The 14,995-nt window shown below is 40.3% G+C and overlaps 1 long non-coding RNA gene and 1 pseudogene across 2 annotated transcripts in view; one reads left to right on the forward strand and one right to left on the reverse strand.

Moving 5' to 3' along the window:
- Positions 1-14,995, forward strand: part of LOC118931441 (cytochrome P450 3A12-like) — a 56,168-nt pseudogene that overhangs the window by 10,634 nt on the left and 30,539 nt on the right.
- LOC130679181 (uncharacterized) overlaps positions 1-14,995 on the reverse strand; it is a 33,540-nt gene that overhangs the window by 6,182 nt on the left and 12,363 nt on the right. The window contains exon 1 of one of the 2 annotated variants that reach the window (XR_008992246.1): positions 8,952-9,054. The exons of the other annotated variant lie outside the window; for it this stretch is intronic. This is a non-coding gene — a long non-coding RNA (uncharacterized LOC130679181). Of the gene's footprint in view, positions 1-8,951; positions 9,055-14,995 lie in introns of those variants that run through there. 2 annotated transcript variants of the gene reach the window in all.

A 14,995-nucleotide genomic window follows, 5' to 3' on the forward strand; every position in this document is an offset into this window, starting at 1 on the left:
TTTGGAGATGTTAGAGACAACACACGCACAGACAGGTCAGAAAGACAAGCAGTTACCTGGTATCCACAGACATGGTAAGTGATCAGTACCCACCATCCTGGGAGAAAACTCAGGAGTGACTTTCAATTCTCCTTTTCAAGTCTCTCCCCTATTTTCTCCTCTCTGCCCTCAGACAGGGGAGGAGAAATGCTGCCTGGAGCTCATGCTACGCACTGGACAGGCTGACCCCAGCTCACATGCTTATTAGTGAACTGCTACGAGGCACCCTGTTGTAGTTTTCTCTGAATGCTCTGTACAAACATGCCATACAGGGCTTCCCTCTAACTGCCAGTGAAAGGTAGTTTGCTTGATTTCATGCCTTTTGAGTCATTTATGAACCGATTTGAGGTAGGGTTCAGTCCATTCACATAAACAATATAATTTCATTTCTCCTTGCAGGGCTTTTGGGATTTTGACAACAAATATTTTAAAACCTATGGAAAGATGTGGGGGTGAGTATTCTGGAAACTTCCACCGCATAGACTTGCTATGCTGAGGCCCCCATTGGTGTGGAGGCCAGTATCAGTGCAGAGCCTCTTGAGATGAGGTCATTTGCCAGAAAGCTTTTGGGGGCTGGTCCTACGAGGGCTCCCATCTGTCACAGGCGTCCAGGTCTATGGTCTGCATCAGGCCTGGAGGGTGGCAGGGCATCGCTTCTCTCCAGACGTTGGTAGCTCAGGGACTGCAGCGACCCTCCCTGCCCATGCCACGCTCTTCCTTCCTCTACATTTTCCTTCCCTACGTCCCCTTTGATTGCATAGAATGCATTATTTCAGACCTTCTAATGTGTGCTCATGAATGCATTCTGTGACCCTTTTCCCACATAATTCACCTTTCAGTAAAAGACAAAATCCTAAAAAAAAAAAAAAAAGCTAAAAATTCTTTGTTTAAATTTTGGATTTAAATGTTATTTTGAAGAAGGACCAGAGGACAGTGTGATTAAGTTCGTACTGAACCTGGTGCCAGGGGCCCATCCCCAGTAATGGGCATTTTGACAGCGAGGAGGTCAGGCCGAACTGGGATGTGTCACATACAAGGAGTCCCTTTGTGTGGTGTGTGGGTCACAGTGAGCCTGCCCTGCCGCTAAGGGGCACCTCCTACATGGAGCTCAGGGCCCTCTGGGACCCAGGTTTGAGAAGAAACATGTGATGAGAAGAAAATATTGAACAAGTGAATTATATGTGCTCCTCTGTGTTTCATTATCCGCTTTGTCCTTTTGTTCAAATTTTTCTAACCTACTTCTGTGAATTACCTGTCTTTAATAGTTAAAATCATATTCTACAAGTAAGCTAATTGTGAAAATAGGGCAGAAAACCAGTCATAATCCTGCTCTCACTTTTGAAGCATTCCAAGTTTTTTCATTTGCAGACACATTTTTCCATATTTGTGATCAGTATGCCTACAGTTTTCATCTAATATTATTTTATAGATAGTGTTAATATTTTTGATGTATTTTCAAATCATGATTTTTAATGGTTGAGTTGGGTAGTCTTTCCATCAGTAATTTTTTGTCTTACTTTACTTGCCTTCAATCATCTACTAACCTAATTTGCTTTCTGAAAATGTTTTAAACATACAAATATTGTGGAGAATGGTATAGAAAATACCCATGTACACATCACCTTGAGTTAACTAATGTTCTTTCTAACTTTGATTTCTAGAGTATGAATTATGTAACATCAGGATGAAATTTCAGACTTCTAGTGTGGCTCCAGTTGCAGATACCGGCTTGTTAAATGTCATCAGCTCTTTTCCCATCACAGGTTTTATGATGGTCGACAGGCTGTGTTGGCTATCACGGATCCAGACATGATCAACGCTGTACTAGTGAAGGAATGTTATTCTGTTTTTACAAATCGGCGGGTAGGCACCCACTTTTTAATTTACAATTTTCTTTATTTATTAAGTTGCCCCCAAAATGTCCAGGGTGGTCCCATGTCATGTACCCTTCATCCAGTGCCCCCGGATGGTAATGTCTGTATAGCTGTAGTACAATATCAAAGCAGGAAATCTGACATCAGTGTTATCCACAGAGCGAATCAGATTTTCACAGTGTTATGTGCACTCATCTGAGTGTGTGTCTGTGTGTGTGCATTGCTCTATGAAACATTTTTCTTTATAAGTCTGGCTAGGGGTTTATCTATTTTGTTTATTTTCTTGAAGAACCAGCTCCTAGTTTCATTGATTCTTTCTATTGTTTTATTCTTCTCAATTTTGTTTATTTCTGCTCTGACCTTTATTATGTTCATCCTTCTACTGACTTTGGGCCTCCTTTGTTATTCTTTTCCTAGTTTCATTGTGAGTTTAGACTGTTCATTTGGAATTTTTCTTTCTTGACATAAGCATGTACTGCAATATACTTTCTTCTAAGAACTCTCTTCGCTGCATCCCACAGGTTTTGGGCTGTGAGTTGTTATTTTCATTTGTCTCCATGTATTGCTTGAACTCTGGGATGTTTTCAGCAATTATTTCCTCAAAAAGACTTTCTATCCCTTTTTCTCTCTCTTCTTCTGGTACCCCTATGTGAATATTGTTCCATTTAAATTGGCTGCACAGTTCTCTTATTATTCTTTCATTCCTAAGGATCCTTATTTCTCTCTGTGCCTCTGCTTGTTTTCCTGTTCTCTAATTTCTATTTCATTTACCATCTCCTCTACCTCATCTAATCTACTTTTAAATCCCTTCATTGTCTGTTTCATTTCAGATACAGTATTTTTCAAAGTTTCTCTCTCTTTTTTGAAGTTCTCCTTGACATCTTGAATATTTTTCTGTAGCTCCATGATCATGTTTATAGTTTTTAGTTTGAAATCTTTATCAAGAAGACTGGTGATTTCAGTTTCACTTAGTCTTCTTTCTGGCATCCTTTCCTGAATTTTTGTTTGGACAAATTTTTTTTGCAATTCCATTTTTTAGTGATTCCTATGGAATAATAACTTTGTGTACATGGCACCCTCTAGTGTCCAGAAGCTCTACACTCTGGAGCTGCCGAGCACCTAGAGCATTGGCAGGGTCGCAGGCAGCAGCACCAGTGCCTGCCACGAGTAAAGAGCTCTTTCCTGCTTCCTGGCTGTAATGCCTGCCTCCACTGCCAGGTCCAGTAGTCTGTGCATACAGGGAGGAGCCTCTGTGTTATGTCCCTATAGCTGCCGTGGGTAGAGCTCCTTCCTCCTGTTGGCCTGGCATGATGGTGGGGCAGCAAGTGTATGAACCGGTCCTGCCGGAAGGAGGTTCAGGCTGCGTACAGCAGTGGGGCATCTTGGAATCACGTTGCCAGCCACGGGATGGTGCATCTGAAGCTCCTGAGTGTTCCCAACCTACTGGGCTGACTATATCCAGACAATTCTGTCCACATGTCTTTTCTCCTGAGCAACAAGCTCTGTGTACTCTTTGCCCCTTTAGCACCCCTCTTGCTGTTGGGAAATCTTTCAAAGTGCCCGCCTTTCTTTTGTCCCAGAGGGGCCAGTTGTGCATATCTGTTCTTCACAAGCAACTGTACTCTCAGTCTCTCTAGGTTTTCTGCCTGTATTTGCTTTCCAACTCCTCAGATCTCCAGAGCACCATGTAATGTGGGTTTGTGCTCCTTAAGCACATCTCCAGGGCTCGGTGTTTAGCAGTCCTGGGCTTCTCCTCCCACCCTGATCCTTTTCTCTTCCTCCTGCCTGTGGGCTGAGGTGGGGGAAGGGCTTGGGTCCTGCTGGATTGTGGCTTTGTGCCTTTACCCTTTTCTGTGAGGTCTTCTCTTTTCCCCAGATGTAAGTAATCTGTTTTGTAGGCTTCGGGGCACTCTTTCAGAATTAGTTGTATTTGCTGTATTTTCAAGTTATATGTGATTTTGGGAGGAAGTTTCTGTCTCACTTCACACACGGCCATCTTTTTCTGAACCAAAAGTAGCTCTATTAAACTTTACATTTATGTCAATTAGTGTAACTCCCACCACAACCAAATGACAGAACTCTTCCACCACTAACAGGCTCCCTCCTACTATTCTTTTATAGTCATTGTGTTCACCTATCTCTTCCTCTTATCAGGATCTTCAGCAGAAGAAACTTCTTTATTTTGATAAGGCTCATCTGTTGATTTTTCCTTTTGTGGGTTCTGAATTTGGTGTCAAGTCTGAAACCTCTTCACCTAGTCCTAGATCCAAAGATTTTCTCCAATTATTTTTTCTAAAAGTTATATAGTTTTGTGTTTTATATTTAAGTCTACAATACATTTTGTGTTAATTTTTTTATAAAGGGTGAGGCTTAGGACAAGGTTCATTTTTTTCCTTGTGATGTCAAATTGCTCCCCACACATTGTGAAAAGGCTATTCTTCCTCCATTGCTTTTGCACCATTGTCAAAAATGAGTCAGGCCTATTTGTGTGGGTCCATTTCTCATTCTCTGTTCTATTCATTGATCGATGTAATTCTCCAACCTCCAATACCCCCAATCTTGATTACTGTCAGTTTATGGTGAGTCTTAAACTCATGTAGAGTGATACCTTCCACTTTCTTTCATGACTGTTTTAGCTATTCTAGGTCCTTTCCCTTTCCTTTCAAATTTAGAATAAGCTAATGTATGTTTACAAAATAGTTGTTGAGCTTTGGATAGGAATTAATTTAAACCTATAAAGCAATTTAGGGAAACCCTTTATCTTTCCCAGGTCAAGTCTTTCATTCCATGAACATTGTGTAACTTTCCATGTATTAACTGTTTCTTGGAATCCTTTCACCCATATTTTGTAGTTTTTGATATAGATATCCCATACATATTTCATTAACTTTATACCTGAAGTATTTCATTTTCTTTGGGGTGATTGTAAATGACATTGTTTCTAATGTGTTATTATATAGAAATGCGCTTGATTTTTGTGTGTTGGCCTTGTTTGCTACAACCATGCTGAGCTCATTTATTAGTTCTAGAGGTTTTCTTCTTCTATTTGAGTTTTTCAATATTGACAGTCATGTCACCTGCAAATGGAGGCACTTGTTTTTTTCTCTCTCCAGCTGTGTGCCTTTTATTTCTTTTTCTCATACTACGCTTTAGATCTACTATCAGCACATGTCTAGTACACAACACAGTTTGACTAAGGTCACCATGTATACATTAGCTCTCTAGAACTTATTCATTGTGTATTTGCAAATTTGTAGCCTTTGATCACTATCACCCCTACCCACTCTGCCTAGAACATATCTACTATTCTACTCTCTGTTCCTATAACCTTAACTTCATTTTTTCAATTCTACATATAAGTGAGACAAAGTGTTATTTACTCTTCTGTGTCTGGCTTAATTCACTTAGCATGTTGTTCTCCAGGTTCTTCCATGTTGTGGGAAATGGCAGGATTCCCTTAAGTATGAACAATAATCCATTTAACGTATGTGTGTGTGTGTTTGTGTGTGTGTGTATATATATATATATATATATATATATATATATATATATATATATTTCCTTTGTCCATTATTCTGTCCAACTACACATAAAATAATTATTCATAGTAAGGATTTACCATTGACACTTTGTTAATCCAAGTATTTCATAGACCCTTTGTTCCTTCTTCCTTTCTTTCTTGTGACTTCATGGTTTTTTATAGTGGTATACTATGAGTCCTTACTGTTTCTTTTTTCTGTATCTAAGATACATTTTTGCTTTGTGGTTACCATGAGGCTTACATAAAACATGTAGAGATGTAGCAGTCTATTTTAAGCTACCTATTTTATGCTGTTCTCATCTAAAAGCTCAATGCTTTTACTGCTGAACACCCATTTTATATATTTGATGTCACAATTTGCATGTTTTTATGGTGTATCCACTAACAAATTATTTTAGCTGTAGCTGTTTTTAATTCTTATCTCTTAAACTTTACATTAGAGCTATATGTGATTTACACAGAACAATTACAATACTATTGTATTCTGATTTGACTACATATTTACATTTACCAGTAAGTTTTATCCTTTCAAATGATTTCATGTTATTAGTTAGTGTCCCTTATTTTCAGTGTGAAGACCTCCCTTTAGCAGTTATGGTAAGGCAGTTCTGGTTGTGATGAACCCTTTCTACTTTTGTTTCTCTGGAAATGTCATTATCTCTCTCTTTCACTTATAAAAACTCACTTCTCCATGTCAAGTATACTTAATTAGCAGTTTTTCCCTTGAGCATTTTGAATCCTACTATCTCCTGGATTTCAAGGTTCCTGTTGAAAAATCCACTTATAGCCTTATGAGCATTGTGTTGTATATGACAGTCTCCTTTTCTCATGCTGCTTTCAAGACACTCTATTCTTCTATGATTTTTGACATTTTTATTATAATGCATTTTCATGAATTCTTGGATTCAACCTCATTGGGGATCATTGAGCTGCAGGTATTATGAAATCCATATATTCACCAAGGGTTGAGAAGTTTTCATCCATTATTTCTCTAAATAAGCATTTTGCTCCTTTCTTTTTCTAGGACTCTAATAACATGAATATTGTTTCACTTGGTGGTATCCCATAAGTCATGTAGGCTTTCTTCATTTCTTTTCATGTTTTTTCTACTATTTCCTGGATAATTACAAATGCCCTGTCTTTGAGTTCACTGATTCTTCTGCTTGATTGAGTCTTCTTTTGTAATTATGTTGCATTCTTTAGCTTCAAACTTTCTTTGTTTTTCTGTTTTATGTCTCCTTGTTGAACTCACTGTTTTTTAAATTCTTTTCTAATTTTGTTAAATCATTTTTTCTGTTTTTCTTGTAGCTTTTATGACCTCCTGAGAGCAATTATTTTGAGTTATTTGTGAATCAATTTGTTGATTTCCATTTCTTCAGGGTCAGTTATTGTAAGTACATTCTGTTCCTTTGGTAGTGTCATGTTTTCCTGATTCTTCATGATCCCTGTAGTCTTGCAATGGTGTCTATGCTTTTGAAGAAGCAGTTAGCTCTTCCAGACTTTATGAACTAATTTCAGTAAGGAAAAACCTTCTCTTGCAGGTTGGGGTGTGTAGGAGTGTGCTGTGGCCCTCAGTCTAGCGGGGTGGGATGGCAAGTGTCAGTGTGTGTGTGGTGCTCCCATTCTGGGAGAGCATGTTTGGTTTAGGCAGCTGAGGTTCACAATATGAGCAATTTGTGATCCTTTGCAGCAAAGGGTGTGGAGGGTCCACAGTGGCTGCCAGGGCTGTGAGGGTCCTCAGCAGCACTTCCAGGCTCAGTGCTAAGGGACTGGGGCATGCAGAGGTGGTAGCCAGGTGGGTGCTGACCACATATGAGTCTCATCTATGGGCCCTGACTGCAGGCATATGTCCAATATATAACTCTTGGGATAAGGCAGCAAAATCAGTACAGAGTCTGCAGTGGCCGTGCTAGCTGTTGTTTTCCTCATCAGCAAAGGTTTCTGAGATCTTTTGCAGAGGACAATATACAGAACCACAGTCCCTCCAGCTGCATGGCTGATGCTGGTAGTCCTGTCCCTCCTTTCTTACTAGCTGTCTCTAGATGGCTCAGCTATGTCACCCTTTGGGTGCGGTGGCACCAAAGTGGGTCATTTGTGCAGTGCCCTGAAAGGCTGGAGAACCTGGGGACTCACCTGCTGTCCTCTCCCATCAAGGGGACCACTGTCAGGCTGGGGAGCTCCCTCTTGGCACTGAGCAGAGCATGAGGTGGTGCAGGCAAAACAAAAACCTTGCTGCAGTTATTCTCAGTTTTACACTCTAATATTTACTGAATTTTCTAAATGGGTACCTGAACTCTCTTGGGCCAATTTTTTGTTGTTGATAGCTCATTGCTGTTGTATTTTTGGGCCTGGAGGCCCTTCTGCCATCTTGGTGATGTCACTCACTCTTCCATCATTAAGTAAGATGTTGGCTCTATAATGTGCACTTGATATCAAGTTGAAGAAGTTTCTCTCTCCCCCTAGTTTGTGAGTGTTTATCATAAAAGGGTGGTGGAGATACCTATTTTAAAACAAAATATAATTTTGGAAGATAGAGGAAAGTATCAAGCATGTTGGTTGGATAAGCCAGTTGCAAGGTGAGAAACAGAATTGCATCTCTCTTTTCCCTTCTCCCCTTGCGTGAAAAATGCAGAGGAAGAAGATTCCAGGTAATTGCAACACTTCTTCAAAATATCAAATAGATTTCTAGTTTTTAAGTATTAATATATTTTTTAATCACTATATCAAGACATCCATTTTTTGAGTTGTTCACGATGTAGATACATGTAAACATAGAACGGGTCTGGGGCAGATAGTTCACCAGGCTACCTGGCTGTCGGTCTCAAATCCAATTCTACTCTGCAGAGCCCAGGAGAATATACTGGTTCTTTATACTCTATTCCCATGGAAGAATACTTTTCCTTCCACATGGGTCAAGTGCACATAAAAGATGATTGCAACATAAACCTGGAAACTGCATCAGATGCGTGGATGTCTCCTGAACCTGCATAGGAGCTAGGCCTTATGGGATAAATATTGATTGACCATCTAGCATAAGGCCTGCTACTAAGTAGACCCTCACTAAATATTTGTTGGATATTTGGTGCCCATCTAGCAAATATTACACAACACTAGAGACCTCCCCAACTGTTGGTCTAAATTTCCTTTGCTTTTGACTCTAGAAACTTGCTCCAGTGGGATTTATGAAAACTGCGGTCTCCATGTCTGAGGATGAAGAATGGAAGAGAATACGAGCATTGCTGTCCCCAACTTTCACCAGTTGAAAACTCAAGGATGTAAGAAAACAAGAGAACTTCTAATTAGTAATGTACACTAACTTTTGCATCTGAGGACAGGTGCAAAATATGACAGTCCATTTCCAAAAGGCAGTCTGCTTAATTACAGCTTTCTAGAAAAGTTATTTTGTCTTTATGTGTTAGAAGAGACATGGTAAGGTTTGTTAGAAATTGTGACTTCCTGCTCCATGCTTGTGAATGCCATGTCCTTCTAGTACATACCTTGGCATTTATTTTGAGGGCGTCTTATTTTCTGTCTAGATGTTCCCCGTCATTGGCCAGTATGGAGATGTGCTGGTGAGGAACCTGAGGAAGGAGGCAGAGAAGAGCAAGCCCATCACCATGAAAGAGTAAGGGGGAAGGCAGCTGCTGGGGTTCTGAGCTCTGCCCTGAGGCCTTCCCGCTGCTGCCACGGAGCTGACACTCCCGCAGAGGAGTTACCCTAGTGCCAGAGCAGAAGTGGGTGTGTGGGGGTAGAACTCCAGTGGGTCACCAGGGAGTGACCAACAGGTGGGGCAGCCAGCAGAGAAAGGCTCTGCTCCTGTGCACTTGGGTAATTCACTTTATATGCTACTGTTGGCCTTGGATATTCTGGAAGACAAAAATACATAGCTTAGCATGAAGAGACATGATCAGACCAAAGTTGTGAGTAGAGAGTCTGTGGAATGGTGGGAGGGGAAGGCACCTGGTGCTTACTGGTGGGCACTGGGAGGGGCAGGAAAGTTACAATGGGGAACTTGGAAGAACCTAAATCCCTTCACCATTTGCTGAGAATACCAGCAAAATACTACATACTGACCCTTACCCCTACATCTCTTTCCTTCAGTCTCTAAACAGAGGAGGGCTTCTACAGGCTATGGGTAAGGTAACCATAAGGTTACAGTCTAAGCCCAGATATTTAATTACTCAGAAACAGGTGTACCCTGGGCTGTCCTGGGACAACTGGGACATACGATCGCTGTTATGGGATCCCAGAATCAGAATCCTAGTGATTTAACATTATTATTTTAAAGAAAAGCTTTCTCAGTTCTACATTTACAGACGCAAGTCTGCCCTCAGGGCACCCTCAGATCACGGTAGCTGAGGAAGAGTGGGTCTCCCAGGAGACTTATCAGGGGTGCAGACAAGGTGGGAGGACGTTGCCGGCAAGTGAGAACAGGGTGTTGCTGGTCTGTGTGTGCTGAAGAGGAGTCAGCTGAGCGTAGCTGCTGCGGTGACGTAAGACTCAGCTCAGTGTCACCTTCCTTGACACCCAGGAAGAGTTCATTACTCCTCCCTTTGTCCTCATCAAGCACAGGCTCACACACCTCCCGTGGCCTGCACTCAAAACACGTGACTGCATTTTGTGTGATTGCGGGTCTCCGTCCCTCTGTGGCCAAGCTCCTTGAGCTCAGAGGTGGGTCTCTGATCTCAGTGCCCCCGTACCCACAGCACAGGGCCAACACGTATCACTGGCACCTCAAGAGCACCCCAGGAGTGAGTGTGATGGCAGCATAGACACCTCAGCTGGCCCAGCAGGTGCCTCTGAGAGTGTGTGTCTCCCTGTCATCCCTGGTTATGAAGTTACATGCTCTTCCTGGTGCCTGTGCTGGGTATGCAGAATAAAGAGGTGCTGGCTTTAACTTCCATGTGTTTCTCTCTCTCCTCAGCATCTTTGGGGCCTACAGCATGGATGTGATTACTAGCACATCATTTGGAGTGAACATTGATTTCCTTAACAACCCACAAGATCCCTTCGTGGAAAATGCCAAGAAGCTCTTGAGATTTGATTTCCTTGATCCACTCTTTCTCAGCATAAGTATGTGGATACTATGTTTCTGTTCCTTCCATCCTCCTTCCCTTCCTTTCTCACTCTGTCTTCCCTGTCTCTCATTTTTTCCAAGCAGCTTTACTGGGATATAATTCACATACCACATAAATTCATTTACAAAACAATTAAAAGGTTTTGCAACCTAAGTGTCCTTCAACAGGTGAATGGATAAAGAAAAGACAGTATGTATGTATGTGTGTGTGTGTTAATATTTTTGTGAACTCAGCTTTCAGAGTATAAGTTCTGCACTTCTTTAGCTAAAATTATTCCTAGGTATTCAATTCTTTTTATCTTATTTAAGTTGAGTTATTTTCTTAATTTTTCTTTTGGACAATTTATTGCAGTATAAACACAATTTATTTTGTATTTGGATCTGGTATCCTGAAACACTGCTGAACTTCTTTATTACTTCTAACAGATTTTAGTTGGTACCTTAGGATTTTCTATATATAAGATCACAGTATCTGATAATACAGTCTCACTTCTTCATTTCCAATATGAATGCTTTTTTCTCCCCAAATTCCTCTATCTAGAGCCTCTAGTACAATGTTGACTGGAAGTGTTAAGAGAGATATTCTAGTCTTGTTTCTAAATTTAATGGAAAGCATGCAGTCTTTCATGATAAAGTATGGTGGGTGTTTCATAGGAATCCTTCACAAGATTGAGTAAATTCACTTCTATTCCTAGTTTGATGTTTGTTTTTATCACATAAGGATCTTCAATTTTGTCAAAGGCTTCTTCTGCATCTGTTGAGATGGTTGTGAGATTTTTGTTTTTATTCTATTGATATGGTGTATTACATAACTTTGAATTCCTGGGGTAAACTCCCCTTGGTTATGGTATATAATTCCTTTTATATGTTGCTAGACTCAGTTTGCTAGTTTTTGTGATGACTTGTGCATCCATGTTCGTGAGATATGTTGGTCTGTAGCTGCCTTTTCTTGTGAAAGCTTTGTCTGGTTTTAGTGTTAGGGTCATACTGGCCTCAAAGATTGAGTTTGGAAGTGTTCCCTTTGGAAGCATTTGTGAAAAGTTTGCTGTTATTAAATATTTGATAGAATTCACCATTGAAACCATCTGGAGCTGACCTCTTGTGTGGGTAGTTTCTTGATTACTAACTCAGTATTTAAATTTCTATTCAGATGGTCTATTTCTTTTTGAGTCCATTTCTATACTTCCTATCTTTCTAAGGAATTTTTCATTCCTCTAAGTTATCTAATTTATGGGGGTAAAACTGATCATAGTATTCCTTTATACCCCTTTTTATTTTTATTTTTGGTCAGTAATAATCTCCCCTCTTTCATTTCTAATGTTACTAATGAGAATCTTCTGTCGTTTTGTCATGGGTGATGTAGCTGAAGGTCTTCTAAAAGAATCAGCTTTTGGTTTCATTGCTCTTCTCTATTACCTTCTATTCTCCATCTCATTAGTCTCTGCTCTCATCTTTAAGTTTCCTTCTGCTGCGGGTGGGCTTGCCCCTGCTCAGCCATTGGCTTGGAAGTCTGAGCAAAAGTCATGGAGGGAATGGCTCCCAGGTGAAAAGTCTGGTAATTTTAATCTTCCATGGGTGAATAAAATTGTAATTGTTTCAGGTAAATTTTACATTTTCACTGTGCTTTCCTTTTTCCCTACAGTTCTGTTTCCATTCCTTATCCCTATATTTGAAGTAATCGGTATCAGTCTGTTTCCAAAAAATATTACTGATTTTTTCACAAAATCTGTAAAAAGGATTAAGGAAAGTCGCCTCAAAGATATACAAACAGTCAAATCTGGTGGCAGTTACATGGGGGTGCTCACTTTTTGATAATGTGTTCAACTGTATACTTTTGGTTTGTGTACTTCTCACATAGTCTTAAGGTTGCTAGAGAACTCCAGGGTTTAGGATTGGAGAGTTATACCAATTTGGTGGGAATGAAGAAGATAGATTTGGGGAAGGACATGAGAAAATGAGTCAGAGACACATTTTAAATTTAATATACACTTGACAGCATATCACTGAATGAATATCGTAGAGATGAAAACTTCAGCACTTTCCTTCAATAAATTGTCAAAGGATAAAAATTAACATTTCAAGATCATTGTACTATTCTCATAATTCCCCCAAATCTTAGATTGGCAAAGAATCACTTCAGTCACTTCCAACCCTGTTATTTTACACATTTTCTAATGGAAGTCATATCAGGCTACCTAGTGGAGCATAGCATGTTAAATTGACCCTGTCATGATGTGGACATGGCCAGGAATCTTCACTGGACATTGAGGCTGCAGGCCGGCTAACACAGCTTTCCTTCATGAGGCCTGGACACCAGCAGATTGATGTCTGCAGGCCAGGAGACAGGGCTGGGTTCCCAGGATGGCACTGTAGGTTGTGTAGACTTCAGGGAGGGTGGGGCACTTTACGACGCTCACACAAAAGCTACCGGTGAACACTGCAAAGCCACACGTTAATCTGTGTGGCTCTTCATTAAGCAGTAAGGCTGGAGAAAATTAAAAGGATTACAATCAGGACTTCATCCTGAGCATGAGACAGGATGGGAAAGGTGCAGGCACCTCGATGAGCAAGAAGCTGTGTTCAAAAGCCAGAGAGACCAAGAATCAGAGGAGGCAGTAACAGAAAAGCAGTTGGACAGGATGGCTGGATTCCTCTCAGGGAAACATCCTGCTCTCCCAGATTTGCAGCTGAATATTTTTGTTCACTGATGACCCCACTCAGACTCTGGACTTGAAGGGGCCATGTTTTCAGGGAAGAGGTAAAGTACCAGCCAGTTCTGACTTCACAAGTGACTTTCTGTCATTGAGATTTCTCTTTCTACTGCTAGAACCAAGTGGATCTTCTTCAACTGATGATTAACTCCCAGAATTCCAAAGAAATGGACGGCCATAAAGGTAACCAAGGAGGGCTTCAGAGGGCCTGCTATAGGGGGGCTTAAAGGCAGGGGTGGTTCTGAAGACAAGCAGGAAGTTTTCCAGGCAGATGAGAATTTCTGCCACGTTGCAGAAAGGCACTTGTTAAATTTAACATGTAGCAAGAAGCACGTTCTAGAAGCATGCAGGCAAAACTTTGTAGAAGGCTTGGAGGCAATCATCAACTATTTTGTGCTGAGATGTCCATCTCTGGTCTGTGGATCACCTACATCAGGACCTCGATGGTGCCTCTCTTCAATGTGAGTTCTCAGGCCTCACCCAGACCCACTGAATCAGAACCTCTGCCTGGAGACTTGCATCAAGGCTTCATCACATTAGGAGGCACACTGCCCCTGGGTTGGTGGCCGCTAGAATTTACAGGAGAGTGTGAACACTTTGCAAGCAGGTGGAGGTAGGGGAAGGAAATAAGAGAATGGGTCAGAGACACAATGTTTAATACTAATAATAGGCATGACTTGCAGCACTTGGTTAAAGTTGTATTCACTAGCTTAATCTCACAAAGTTTTACTTTTCCCTTTTTAATTAAAAGTAATTGTGACAGATTTCTGTGAACTTGTGTAAATACTGTGTTCCTCCTTAAACTTTCACTGTCTAGTTTTGTCACCGATGGATTGTTTTTGGACTGAAACCATCATTATTATGGTGGATGCAAATGAACTTTCAAATTCCATCATTTCTTCTACATTCCTGAGTTGATGTTCCATTGTCAGGGAGAGCTTTCCATTCTCCCACATTTACTTAGCAATTATTATTTTTTTTTTTTCTTACCGATCATTTATTTTACTTTTGCTTTCCATAGATATTGGTATCAACTTGACAGATCCTATGTTCAGAGGAGTTTATAGAGGGGTTCAAAAGCATCAAGGTAAAAATGTTTCTTTTATTAAATAAAAGTAAATAGTTTCTCTGTGAAGACAAATTTCTGCCTCAAGGAGATCATGAAAATCATAATTCACATTTATAATTGAAATATTAATGGCCTTTATGCTTCTTGGGTATAACCATAAACAAAGTGAAGCACGTATCAACTATACTGGTAAGCAATGATCTTAAGCATTTATAAAGTACCTGTTATAACAAACTTATCAAGCCCTTATGTGAAGTTTTGAATATAGATTAAATAACCATATGCATAAAAGTCAAACAATAGTCGATTGTTTAGTTAGTCTTTTAAATAGTTGAACAGTAGGGCACATGATTCAAAAATCACAGTTGAACATCAGTGTAATAGCTAGTTTTTCGGAAACATTTTCAGCTGTGTGATAGAGTGGTAATGAGATTGAGGAGGAGGTGCACTGCTGGCCATCTTTGGTGTCTTGCCTTTCCCCCTTTGCATCTAAGTCCTACTGTATCTTAAAGTCCTACAATGGATGTGGGAATGGAACCTCAAAGACTGACGCAAAGCTTAGCTAAAAGCAAAATGGCTTATATTTATCTCACCAAGTTCACTTAAAAGGCATATTTTGTCAGCTGAGATGATTAAACAGGAAATGATGGTGACAAGTTTTTGAAAGCAGAATTTCTCTAATCT

Source organism: Manis pentadactyla, chromosome 10 (assembly GCF_030020395.1).
Source record: "Manis pentadactyla isolate mManPen7 chromosome 10, mManPen7.hap1, whole genome shotgun sequence".
In the NCBI taxonomy this organism is placed as follows: Eukaryota; Metazoa; Chordata; class Mammalia; order Pholidota; family Manidae; genus Manis; species Manis pentadactyla.